The sequence below is a fragment of the Carettochelys insculpta genome, chromosome 7 (assembly GCF_033958435.1).
Source record: "Carettochelys insculpta isolate YL-2023 chromosome 7, ASM3395843v1, whole genome shotgun sequence".
Classification (NCBI taxonomy): domain Eukaryota; kingdom Metazoa; phylum Chordata; order Testudines; family Carettochelyidae; genus Carettochelys; species Carettochelys insculpta.
Window position 1 is genome coordinate 43110595 of NC_134143.1, and position 12977 is coordinate 43123571.

Below are 12977 nucleotides of genomic sequence, written 5' to 3' on the forward strand. Positions count from 1 at the left end.
GTAATCAACTTAATTTGTGGCCCAGCACCAGTTATATCAATTACATGCGGGGATACCTAAAATATGCTTGCCAATGTTTGTAATTTTGTGGGAATATGGTAAAGAAGGATTGGGCTAAATTATTCCAAATGAAAGAGCTCACAGATGGCTGAAAGAATCTTGCAGGTGCAGGGATTTGACTTTCAGAGTGCTGTGATAGGGAAGTGGTGAGGAAAGTTTATTCTGGTTCGGAGACTATACTGGCTTCCCCTGTTTGGACTGGTTTGACCTGTTTCCCTCCCACTCTTCAAATAATAGAGCTAATAGGCATCATCAGGTGCCTCTTTCCTTATATTGTATTGAAGTTGTTTTCTACTACCCTACTTGGTAAGAGTTGAAATTACTGTTGAGCTGAAATCATTTGAGACTGATGGGCAGAAGTCACAGCCAAGAAGTGGATGGCAGAAGATGGTGACTGAGATCCAGCCTGGTGGTGACAGAGAGAGGCAATGAGCAGTCGAGAGAGCAGAGTGGAAAAGTGAGATGAATGGCCAGCCAGGTGACACCAGCGAGCAGAAGGATGGCCAGTTACCAGCAGAGTGCGTAAGATGCTTCTTTACCTCCCCTCACTCAGGATGGGAGATGAACTCTGCAGATGCACCTCTGTACTCTGACCCTGTCCTGACCAAGGACAGTGACTGTGAGTGGGCTGCAGAGAAGGGTTGGGAACATGAAGGGGGACACTCAGATTGCTGGACTTAGGAATCTGAGAGGAAAAGGACATTGCCCAACCTATCTGAGGTTGGACTTTTACTCATGGTTTTGTTTATGAACTCATTATGGGGCTTTCTCAAATTAATGCCAAATTGCTTCCCTCCCTTTTATTAAAATTCTCTTTTCTACACTCCAACGCTGTGCTTGCAAATGGGGAAACATTTGCCTCTCAGAAGCACCCAGAGTGGTGTGTGAATCAGAGTCACTTCTGTGTTGGATGGGTAGAGAGGAACCTCTAGATATTGAACCTGGCACTGGCCGCTGCTGACTGCACCTGGCAAAAGGATTATATCAGGACTGTGAAACCTTTTTGGGGTTGAGGGCCACGGACCCATAGACAGATTAGTTGGGGGTGCCACACAAATGAGAAGCTGGGTGTGCGTATCTGACCAGGAGGGGCTGTAGGAGGGGGTGGGGGATCTGTGCAGGAGGGAGGTGCAGGAGTGGGCTGATGGTTGGGGTCTGGGTGGCAGGAAGGGTTCAGAAAGGTTTGGGGTACAGGGTTGGGAAGGGAGAAGTCAGGGTGGGGTGAGCGGGCAGGAGCAGGGAAGGAGTTGGAGTGGGAGGGAGGGTAGAGGAAGGGGATGGGAGTGAGGCTCTGGGTAGGAGGGGATGCAGGAGATGTCTGAGGTTGTAGAGTCAGGGTGACCGGAGTGCAGCTTACCTGGGCAGCACCTCCAGACACACATGGCTCTCGGCCCCTGCTCCCAGGCACAGCCGTCTATTGCTCTAATTGGCTGGTATTCTAGCCAATCAGAGCAGCAGGATGAAGCCTCTGTGCAAAGTTGCTGCTCTCCCTCTCCTTCTCCCAGGTGGGGGAGCAGCAATGAGTGGTAGTGCCACACCATGGAGCTACTTCATTTCTCCCTCCTTCCCCCTAGCTGCGCCCCCACCAGCAGAGCCTGTGGGTCAGGTCCAACCCTGGCTTGCCTGATTTAACCCACAAGGTTTGGGGCTCCCTACCCTGCCACTGGCCAGATGCTGAGGAGGGGAGCCTCAAGCCTGGTGGTCTGGATCTACGCCAGCCACAGTCTGCACCCAGACCACGGTCTGGGTATTCCCCAGCCCCTTGTACATAATTAAGTTATACTGTGTGGGCTTTCTATTAAGATGGGTTATTTAAGCTCAAGCATCCATAAAGTTATATTTTCCTTCGTTTCACTTTAATAGTCAAAGTGCTCTTCTCTCATAACCAGTCCAAGGGGGACATCAGTCATGCAGTAAAAAGACTTGGATGTATTTAATTCCCATGTGCACAAACTAAATATGCATAGCATAAATAGAAACCACATCTGTCATCAGAGAGACAAGGATGAGGAAACAGACTGAAATGCTGAATAGACAATGCCAGAGGTTTCACATCTAATCCAGCTCTTTCCAAAAGCTGTTGCTATATAAATATAGAAAAGAAGGCTAATCTGTAACCATCCTCAGGGTTCTGTTGTGGTTGCTAAGTGTGCAATAAGATATTAAAATATGTGAAAACAATTATATTATAAAAATTAACTGATACTGCTATTCAAAGCTGTAAACAATAAAACTGTTGATAACAATATGTTGTAGGTTTGTTAAAAGCTCCAAAGGTTTTGAAAATCAGAATTTGTCTTACCCTCAAGTGCCAAATAAATGTTTGTTTACATGATGGGCAAAATAGCAAGTAATATTATTCCCATTCATATTTGTGATTTTAAAAAAGGGGAAAAATGCAGAATTCACAATGTAGTGCCAATTTCCACCTAATTTTTCTCTTTTCTTTTTTTTATTCTACTCCATGTAGATTCTTATTCTGCCCTCATACCTGAAGTATTGGAGTATTTTCCAAAAGTACATTGTTGTGACTAAACTCTGTCATATGTAGTTTGTACTCTCTCATCTTCTAGGGGAAGAATTAAGCATATAGTATCATATTTTACAGGGATTTTTAAAAATGTAGGTTACACATTTTTATGTTAGGGAAGTACTTCTTGCACATTGAGCAAAAAGTGGTGAATTTTGTGACCGTACTTAATTCCTTAGTTTCCTTTGCAATCATAGAATTATTGGGTTAAAAGAGACTGCAGAGGTCCTCTAATCTAGCTCCCTGCAGAGATGAGAGATTTGTTGTGTCTAAAGTAGGGATGGGGAACCTTTTTTTGGGCCACTGACCCACAGAAAAATCAGCTGGCGAGTCACAAAAGTGAGTCACAACACACACCCTCCCCAAACCTTCACTGATGTTGCCCTGACTGAGACACCTCACTCCCCTCATGCTCCAGCACCATGGCCATTGGGGTAATGGAGGGGAACTTAGGTTCAGGGCTTTCCCAAGATCAGATTAATTCTACTGGGGGCCCAGGATAGGACCAAAAATAGAGCTTTCAGAATTCAGTATGTGGGAGGGGACTGCCATGAAGCAGGTGTGAGGCCTGGGTGGGAGGGAGGGTACAGGAGTGGGCTGTGGTTGGGGAATCTGGGTGGGAGGTCAGGTGCGTAAGTGGACTGTGGGAAGTGTAAGGGCAGGCAGGCTGGAGGTGGGGGTCTGGGTGGGAGGGAGGGTGTAGGAACAGGCTGAGGGTGTGGGATTCTGGGTGATGGGGAGAGGCACTTACCTCTGCATATTGCCCCTGCTGCCTCCTCCCCAAGCTGCGGGGAACAGCTATGTCACCTTAGAGAAGCTTTTCCACCACCTCTTTCAGGTACTACCCTCCCATTATGGGGATGGAGTGTCTGGGAGAAGTCGCGGGAAAAGCCTCTCCAGAGAGCCATGAGATGCCATTCTTCCAGTTGGGGAAGGGAGAACAGGAGTGGCAGCAGCAGCTCAGGCAGCCGTGGCACAGGCAGCAGTGGTGTCTTTGCTTGCTGTCTCCACCAGGCAGAGCCTCTGGGTCAGATCTGGGTCTGGCTTGCCTGATCTGGCCCACAAAGCTCGGGGCTCCCTTCCGGCCCTCCCTCCCACTGGTCAGATGCTGGGCTGGGGAGCCCTGAGCCTTGGGGGCCAGATCCAGACAAGACATGGTATAGATCCTGACCATGGTCTGGGGTTTTGCCATCCCTGGTTTGAACCATCCAAGAGAGATGGCTATGCAGCCTGCTTTTGTAAACTTCCAATGCAGGAGCTTCCAAAACCTCCTGAGGCAGTCAGTTCCATTGCCCTACTGTTCTGGCAATTAGGAAGTTTTTTCCTGAGATTTAGTCTAAATCTGCTATCTAGATGAGGGGTGCCTGACTCCCCTCCCTCCTCATGCCCTGGCTTTGCCCCCATTCCACCACTTCCCCTAAATGCCCAGATTGAGGTTGTGGTCCACCTCAACTTTCAGATCCTGCTTTGCATTGAGAATTGCTGCTAAGCCAGTTTTTCCCCATTCCGTATTTCTACATTTGTTTTTTCTTCCCTAAATGCAGCTCTTCACATTTCTTTTTTGAATTTTTTTTATTGTGAATAGTTCTTCAGTTTATCAAGATTCCTCTGAATTTTAGCTCTGTTCTCCAAAATATTGGCAACACTCCCTAGTTTTGTGTTATCTACAAACTTGAGCAATATGATCCCTCTACCTACATCAGACCCAGAACAGATCCCCGTGGAACCCTGCTTGAGACTGCCCTTTAATCCGTTATCATTCCAGTAATAGTTACTCAAGGTAAATGTTAAGGATATTTTTAATCAAGATATTTTTCCAGGTTAACTCTTGTAGGCTCGCTCATTTCCGCTGATAGATTGCTGCATCACATTGTCTAAAAAGAAGATCTTTGGCCATTTTTAGGAAATTTCTGCATTTGTGGACTTCTTTGTTATGATTTTATCATTAATATGATGATTTTCAACTGGTATGTTACGCTTTTTAAAATTACTGTAGAATAGCAGGTTTTATGTCAGTGATAGTTGACAAAATACACTTTTACAAGTTGTAAATATTGGGGATCCCAGGACTGCAAGTCACCTTGTTACCCCTGTCTCCAGCAAGAAGTCTTGATACCGCCAACATTTCAGCCACTTGAGCCCTAACTTTGTTTTGCTTGATACCAATAGGTACATCCCCAATCCCTGAATCTGTTTGAATTGTTCACCTATGATATCCAGGCCCTGACACAGGTTACTCACAGAGCTCCACAATATCTGCAGATGGAGATGCAGATATCCATGATTCATTTTTGTGACTGAAGGGCCAAAAGGGCTGTACCGACCTGTGCTGATGCTTCATCTGATTTTTAGCACCTTGATCAGTTGAGATGCACTACCAGTAACCCCAGTGCGTAACCTCCAATGTTATCAGTCTCTGACCTTTCACGTCTCTTTCCTGGAAGACACAGGGGGAGGCATCGGCTCTGACAAAGCCAGCACCAGCTCCACAGAGGTCGATGCCATGGCAAGGGATGGCACCGAGACTTGACCCTTTCCTGGAGGCAGCTGGTCCATTGGCACTTTCCATGGTGGCGCTCCCAGTGCAGCCAAAGGTACCACACATGGTACCAGGGGATCTCTTAACACTGCCTAAGAAATTGTCCTTGGGACTCGTGGAACACCCCTGGAGTCCAAAAAGGCCATTGCAGAGGTGCTTGCCAGTTCCGCTGGCTGTGTCTGTGTACAGAGCGTTGGCTCTGACTGGATGAGGAATGGTCACTCCTTCTTGCTTCTGCCCTATTCCAAAAAGTAAAAGTCTGACTCCAATTCTGATGCCAAGGGCCAGGGAGGTGCCTGACCTGGCATTGACTGGGATGGCACCTGACCCAGCACCACAGTTGTCTGAGCAGAGGGTGTCAAAGGTGGTGTCAGCACAGCGTGCTTCTCCTGTGATTGAGGCTGGCACCACATGTGCACCAGTGGCATCAGAGTCCTTGGTGCCGAGAAGGGCACTGTAATTCTCAAGAGGCTCTGCACCACCCTGAATGCCTCTGGTATCAAAGGCTCTCTGGTGAACAAGGGCTGGATCTTTGGGCTGGCATCAATGCTCAGCCTTCTGAAGCATGCCCATGCCGTGGCTCAACCATTGGCATCTTGGGCTCGTCTCTCCTTGGCACTGCAAGGGACTCCAGTCCCTGTTGTGCTTCTTTCACTTACGTGGCACCAGAGACTGTGATCTGTCTCCCCTGGAGGGGTGTGGTGCTGGCCCATCACCCCAGTGTCGAGCCCCTCTGTCCTTTACCAGTGCCAATGTCACACTTGGTGCTGTACTCGGTTCCATTGACTGCAATCGCTCTGGCTGAAGCACAGCTTCCATTAAGAGGACTTTCAGGCACTGTGCCGTGTCCTTCCATCTGCCTTTTCCCACTGTCAGAGTAGCCAGCAAGTAGAAACTGAGCAGGGAGCAGGTCGGGTGGTGTATATATATTCGTCACTTTATTGGCGACACTCCAGGAGTGCCACACCAACCCAATGGCTACCGGCTTGGAGAAGAAGACTTCTGGCAACTGGGCATGCGTGTGCATGCACACCCACATTGGAATGCACACGAGCAGTCACTCGATGAAGAATGACAAGAAGTCTTGTGGCACCTTATAGACTAACAGATATTTTGGAGCATAAGCTTTCGTGGGCAAAGACCTGCTTCATCAGATGCATCTGATGAAGCGGGTCTTTGCCCACGAAAGCTTATGCTCCAAAATATCTGTTAGTCTATAAGGTGCCACAAGATTTCCTGTTCTCGAAGCTACAGACTAACACTGCTACCTCTCTGATACTCAAAGGAGAATGTTAATTCTTAAACTAACCTGTTAAATGAACAAAAAATATTTTTGCTTTATAATTTCTACCTCCTTTTTCAGTGGAAAGGGGAAGGAGAAGACAAGAAAAAACCTAAAAAATTCAAAACCCAAATTTTGAATAATGAAAAAAAGATCATTCTTGTTTTAAACTTGCAAAACGAAAATTAGTTCACATTTCCCATTTTTGACCAGCTGTGGTATTTACACGCCACTGACTTGAGTGGGCTTTGGACCACACCCATAAGTCTTCAAATCTTGTCCTAACATGCACTAGACTTCACAGTAAATTGTGAGATATGGATTCTCTGGAATCCTGTATTGTCTTTGAAATTTGGGTCGGGAATCTGGAGGGAGTATTTTTAGGACATTATGCTACATGTAGATTAGATTTAAAGATTAAATGGAGGCTATAATTACTTTGAATTTTCCAAATAACTTTGTTGTTATTGAAGGGGTAGATGTCAAAATTGCTTCTGTATTCTTTTGATCAGTTTTTTCATCAACATAGTATTTAAATACAGTCATAGTCAAGGATTATGAAGCCAATGCCATATTATATGCAGTGTCTAGTCTGCTTCCAGTCAGTAACTCCACTCAATTTACACTCAGCCACCTGTCTTACACATTACAATTCTTATACACACACATTTGCACACTTGTCTCATCACACTACCTAAATAATTTATTTGCTTTCACACATTCTAATTTTCCCTTCTCTCCTTTTTTCTTTTTCACTTCCTATTCATGTTACTTTCTTCCCTTTACCTCTCCATTCTGTTTCTCACCTCAAGAGAAAGGGGAAGAACAAATGTTGGAGTTTGTATTAAGGTAGCCTCCTCCCACAGTTCTCTTTGGCTATGGTTACACTAGTAAGTTTTGCTGACAAAATTGGTGGAACTTCCACACACAAAATGCATTTTGTTGACAGTTCTCGTCAACAAAACTCAGCACTTTTGCCAGCCGCGTTCTGTCTCAGCCATGAGGCATAATACTGCTGTCAACAGATTCTGTTGACAAAAGTGTGTGGCTGCTCTGAGGAGCCCTCTCTTGACAGACAGGGCATCCAGAACAATAGGCAGTCCTGTCTGCCATGCTTCTGGCTCCCTTTTTTGTCAAGAGAGAGTGGCCATGCAGTCTGGCCACTCTGTCGACAGAGAGGATCTCTCTCCCGATTGGCTTTTGTGTGTGGCCGCACTCTGTCAACAGTAGTTTTGTCAGGAAATCTCTTCCGACAGTGACTCCTGTTGACAGATCGCAGTAGTGTAAATGTAGCCTTTGTGTCTTGTGGGTTTTCTCTATGGCCACATCTACACTAGCAAGTACATTCGAAATGGAGGTTGAAAGACGGCCTTCTTTTGAAATTCCCTGCAGAGTGTCTACACCCACACACCGAGATCTTTCAAAATTAGCTTTGAAAGAATGGGGCCATTCCTGTGGTGGGAAGAGCGCCCCTTTTCAAAAGACTCTCTCAAAAGAGAGCAAGCGTAGATGCTCCATGCATGGCTCTTTCGAAAGAGGGAGTCCTCTGTGGTGCTGATCAGCTGGCAGGTGGCAGAGCCACTTACAGCACAAGCACAGCTCTATGGCTCCGGTGTCTGGCCGTGTTTAAAAATGCAGGCTCCCACAACCCGCCAGGCAGGAAGCTGAGACCATGCAGGCAACAGGGAGCCCACACTGCTCTCCAGCATGCTGCCTGCTAAAATGCCCCAGACACAACACCGCACTCCCCAGCTCCATGATTCACAATCCAGACCCCTGCCCACCCCAGGGCCCCCCCAGGGAGACAGAGGAGTCCTCCTAGGAGGGGAGCCAGGCCCCCTCCTGGACAGAGGCCAAGCTGCGGGACCTCCTCTCCCTCTGGGAGGATGAGGAGACCCTGCATTAGACCGGGGTCCAGTGCCACAATGCTGCAGCATTTGAGCGGCTCTCCAAGGGCCTCACTGGCTGGGGTCATCCCACCTGCACCCTGGACCAGGTGAGGTCCAAAGTTAAGGAGCTCCACCAGGTCTATTGCAAGGCCATGCCCACCAGCTGTCCCTACTATAAAGAACTGGATTGCTTCCTTGGGCAGTTTTAAAATGCTAAGTAAACAGTTTGTTTAACCCTGTATTTCCTGTGCATGTGGGGGAGTGGTGGTGGGATGTGTGTGTGCCTGGGGATGGTGGTGGAACGTGTGTGTGCAGGGTGAGGGGTTAGGGTTCACCCACTGTGGTCCCTGGGTGAAGACCTGGTGCAGGGCCTCCTGTACCTGCACCCTGTCCTGCTGGGCTTGGCAGCACAGGGTGGCAGGGAGTTGCTCGTACCTGTGCCCTTCCTCGGTGGCCCACCCCTGCACAAACAGCTTTTGCTTAGCCTCCACCAAGTTGTGCAGGATGCAGCAGGCCCCGACCACTGCCAGGACATTGAGAAGGCCCACCTCGAGCGTGGCGAGGAGGCATCTGAAGTGCCACTTCAAGAGTCTGAATGACTGCTCAACTGTACTGCAGGCCCAGTTGAGCCACTCATTAAAAATGTCCTGGGTAGGCTGTGTGTGACCCGTGTACGGCCTCATGAGCCAGGCCTGCTAGGGGTAGGTTGTGTCCACCACGATGCAGGGCAGCATCTTGGTGTCCCCGAAGCCAAAATAATCTATTAGGTGATGAGCTTTTATGGGACAGACCCACTTCTTCAGATGTTCAGCCCTCCCAGAACAGACTCAATATATAAAGTACAGAGGTCCAAAAATTATCAAGGTTGACAAATCAGAAAAATTATCATTTTTGGCAAATCAGATAAAAGAGCAAGAGAGGGGGGTGAGGGGTGGGGAAATAAGTGTTAGATCAAGCATCAAAGTATGTAAAAGAGTCCTTGTAATGGGTCAGGTAATTGCTGTTCCTGTTCAATGTATTAATGTGTTGAATTTGAATATGAATTAGTTCTGAACATTCCCTCTGAAGAAAATTTTTTTATATTTACCTATGAAAACATTGCACGAACTCTAAAACAATGTGGGTGTATCTACACTTGCATTCCTCTTTCGAAAGAGGTATGCAAATGAGGGATATTGAAAATGCAAACAAGGTGCACATTTGCATATTTGGTACCACATTTGCATATTATTTCTTCAAAAGAAGAAAATCAGTGTAGACGCTGCTCTTTCAAAAGTAAACCCCATCTTCAAAAGAATCCTTCTTCCCTTGTTGAGTACATTGCTGTTGTGTTGTCTGTACTGACACACAGTGTCCCGTCAGATTGGCCTTGAAAGTCACACATGCTAGTCTGATGGCCCTGAGCTCTCTCACATTTATGTGGAGCTGAAGGTTTGTAGCTGACTGAGGTATGCTCCCCAAGTGTCTGAAGTGTCCGTTACTAGGGAAAGTGAAGGCTGCTGAGAGGCAAAGGGGACTCCTGTGAGGATGACCCCCCTCATCTAACCACCAGCGCAGGGTCGACAAAGTTGGTGCCAGCACTGTACTCACCAAGTCTAAGCTGTTTCCTACAGGGCGATACGCTGATGACAGCCATAGTTGTAGAGGGTGCATCCTTAACCTGGCATGCTGTACCATGAAGGTGCAGGCAACACCTGACCATTGTGGTTGGAACTGCCAGGATGTCTCCTATGGTGGCCCCTATGGACCTGAACCTGTCATCTGGCAGGAAGGCCCTGGCACACCTGGTGTCCAGCTGTGCCCCTACAAACTCTGTTGAATTAGATGACAGCAATGCCGACTTTACCTCGATCAAGAGACCAAGGCTTACAAAGATGTGACAGATCACCTGTACATACTGAAGCACGCACTCCCTGGAATGACCCTTCACTAGCCAGTCGCCCAGGTACAGGAACAGCTGCACCCCTTGCCTGTGTAGGTGTACTGCTAGTACCGCCATGCATTTGGCGAGGACCCCTGGGGCCACAAACAGACTGAAAGGCAGTACTGTGAACTGATAATGGTTCCCATCTGCCATGAGCGTGAGAAACATCCTGTGAGGATAGACTGAAATATAGAAATATGTGTATTGTAAGTCAAGAGCCACAAACCAATCCCTCTGCTCCAGCATCAGGAGTATGAGACCCAGGGATACCATATGAAATTTTATCTTTTTCATGAACTTGTTGAGCTCTCTTAGGTCCAGGATGGGTCTCAAGCCCCCCCACCCCCACCCCTTTAGTTTCAGAATTAGGAAACACCGGGAATAAAACCCCTGGCTCCAGAACCCAGGAGTGATTGCTATTCCTGTTGTAACAGGATCTTGTGAGAGGGGTCCCTGAAGAGGAACAGGAAAGGGGTTGGGAAGGAGGATACAAAGAGAACTGAATAGCATATCTCCTGTGTACCCTACGCTGGATGTACTGGTCTGTGGTGATGCTGCACCACATACGGTAAAAGGGGAATAGATGAAACAAAAAAAGCGGGGATGCTGGAGTGGGTGAGATTGACACGACGTTCCTGACCATGCCATCAAAACTGATGCTTCAGTCCCTTTGGGACCTTTTGGTGGCCTTGAGTTTGTTGGCCTGAAGAGCACCTGCCCATCCTGTTCCACCTTCTACTGCTATCCCTTTGTGGCTGTGGAAACTCCTTGCTGAGGACAGGGGTTAAAATGCCTGTGTTGGTTGGCAGGTGTATGCAGGCCCATGAGTGGAGGGTGGCCCTAGAGTCTCTCAGACTATGCAGCCTTTTATCTGTCTTATCTGAAAATAGGGTAGGCCATCAAAGGGGAGATCCCGGATTGTCTGCTGGACCTCATAAGGCAGGCTGGAAACCTGCAACCAAGCCTCCCTACGCATTGCCACTCCGGAGGCCATAACCCTCGTGGCAGCGTCTGCAACATCTAATGCTGCCTGCAGAGCCGCCCTGGAAATCAGTTTGTTCTCCTCCACCACAGCTGTGAAGTCCTGCTTGCCTTCGGCTGGCACCATCTCAGAGAACCTAAACAGGGCGTTGACTGTATTATAAAGCATACTTGCTAACTAGAACCTGCTGGTTAGCAATTCTTAAACTGCACCCTTCCCGTTGAATAGACCTTCCTCCCACAGAGGTCCAAGCATTTAGCTTCTCTATTTTTCAGGGAGGGACCCTGGAACCCTTGGCATTCTCTATGGTTAGCAGCATCCACTACCAGGGAGTCAGGTAGGGAGTGCGTGAACAAATATTCATTGCCCTGGGATGGGACAAAGTATAGTTTCTCATTCCTGTGGGTTGTAGGAAGGGTGGAAGCAGGGGTCTGCCAAACCATTTTAGCTGTAGTGGCAATTGTTTTGATTATGGGCAGAGCCACCCTGATGGGGCCTGTGGGGGATAAAATGTCCGTGACAGGGTCCATTTCATCCTGGGGATCTCCTCTGCTTGCACCAACAAGTTTTGGGCCACTCTCCTAAGGAGCTGTTGAAAAGACCTGCCACCCTCTAATACAGGTGAGGCCGATGAGCTTGACACTGCCTCATCCGGGGAGGAAGATGATGATAGCCTTTATGCCTCCCATTTGGAGAGGAAGGGAAGTAGAGACCTGGTCAGGCACTTGGCCTCCCATGAAAATTATGGGCAAACTGAGGAGCACCATAGGCAGAAATGGCAGAGACACTGGCTGGCCAGAAAACCCCGCCACAGGTGGCACAAACGGTGCCGTTACAGCTTTCTGTACTTGAGTACTTGCTGATGCCTGAGCTGGTGCCTGCCTCATTAGTATTGTAGGTACAATTACAGATGGCGCTGGCACTGGCACTGAAGAGGTCCAATTCCTGCGGCAATGGCACCAACAACAGTGCCAAGGTCGATGCTGATAAAGTAGACTCCATGATGACTGCTGCTTCCTGTCTTTGTTCTGCTGATGGGGTGCCCAGTGGTGCCAATGGTGCCAAGCGAGGGATTGGAGGGGCCCACAGCACCGCTAAAGGCACTTCAACAGCCTGGTCGTGCGCCTCATGAAATGCCCACTGGGTCCAGAAATGCCACTGCTGAGTTGCCTGCAAAGCTGGCGGCCAACCTGTATCGTCCAAGTGACGACTACAGTGCCTGCAACAGCTATAGCGTGACCTTCTTGAGCTGCTGCTCCATCTGGAGGTTGAGTAAAAGAAGTCTGACTCCAACTTGGCAGCACATCATAGAATCACAGAATATTCAGACCGGAAGGGACCTTGAGAGGTCATCAAGTCCAGCCACCTGCCCTCATGGCAGGACCAAGTACTGTATAACCATCCCTGATAGACGTTTATCTATCCTGTTCTTAAATATCTCCAGAGATGGAGATTCCACAACCTCCCTAGGCAATTTATTCCAGTGTTTGATCACCCTAACAGTTAGGAACTTTTTCCTAATGCCCAACCTAAACCTCCCTTTGCTGCAGTTGAAGCCCATTGCTTCTCGTTCTATCCTCAGAGGCCAAGAAGAACAAGTTTTCTCTCTCCTCCTTAAAACACCCTTTTAGATGACCACGGTGGGGCCACTGGAGTCAATGCCAATGTCATGCAAGCCGAGGCCGGTGCAGGAGTATAAGGCACCTGAAACTGGCCCACAGTCGTCTGGGTCAGCACTGGAGCATTCAGCACTGAATACGGTGTCAGTGCC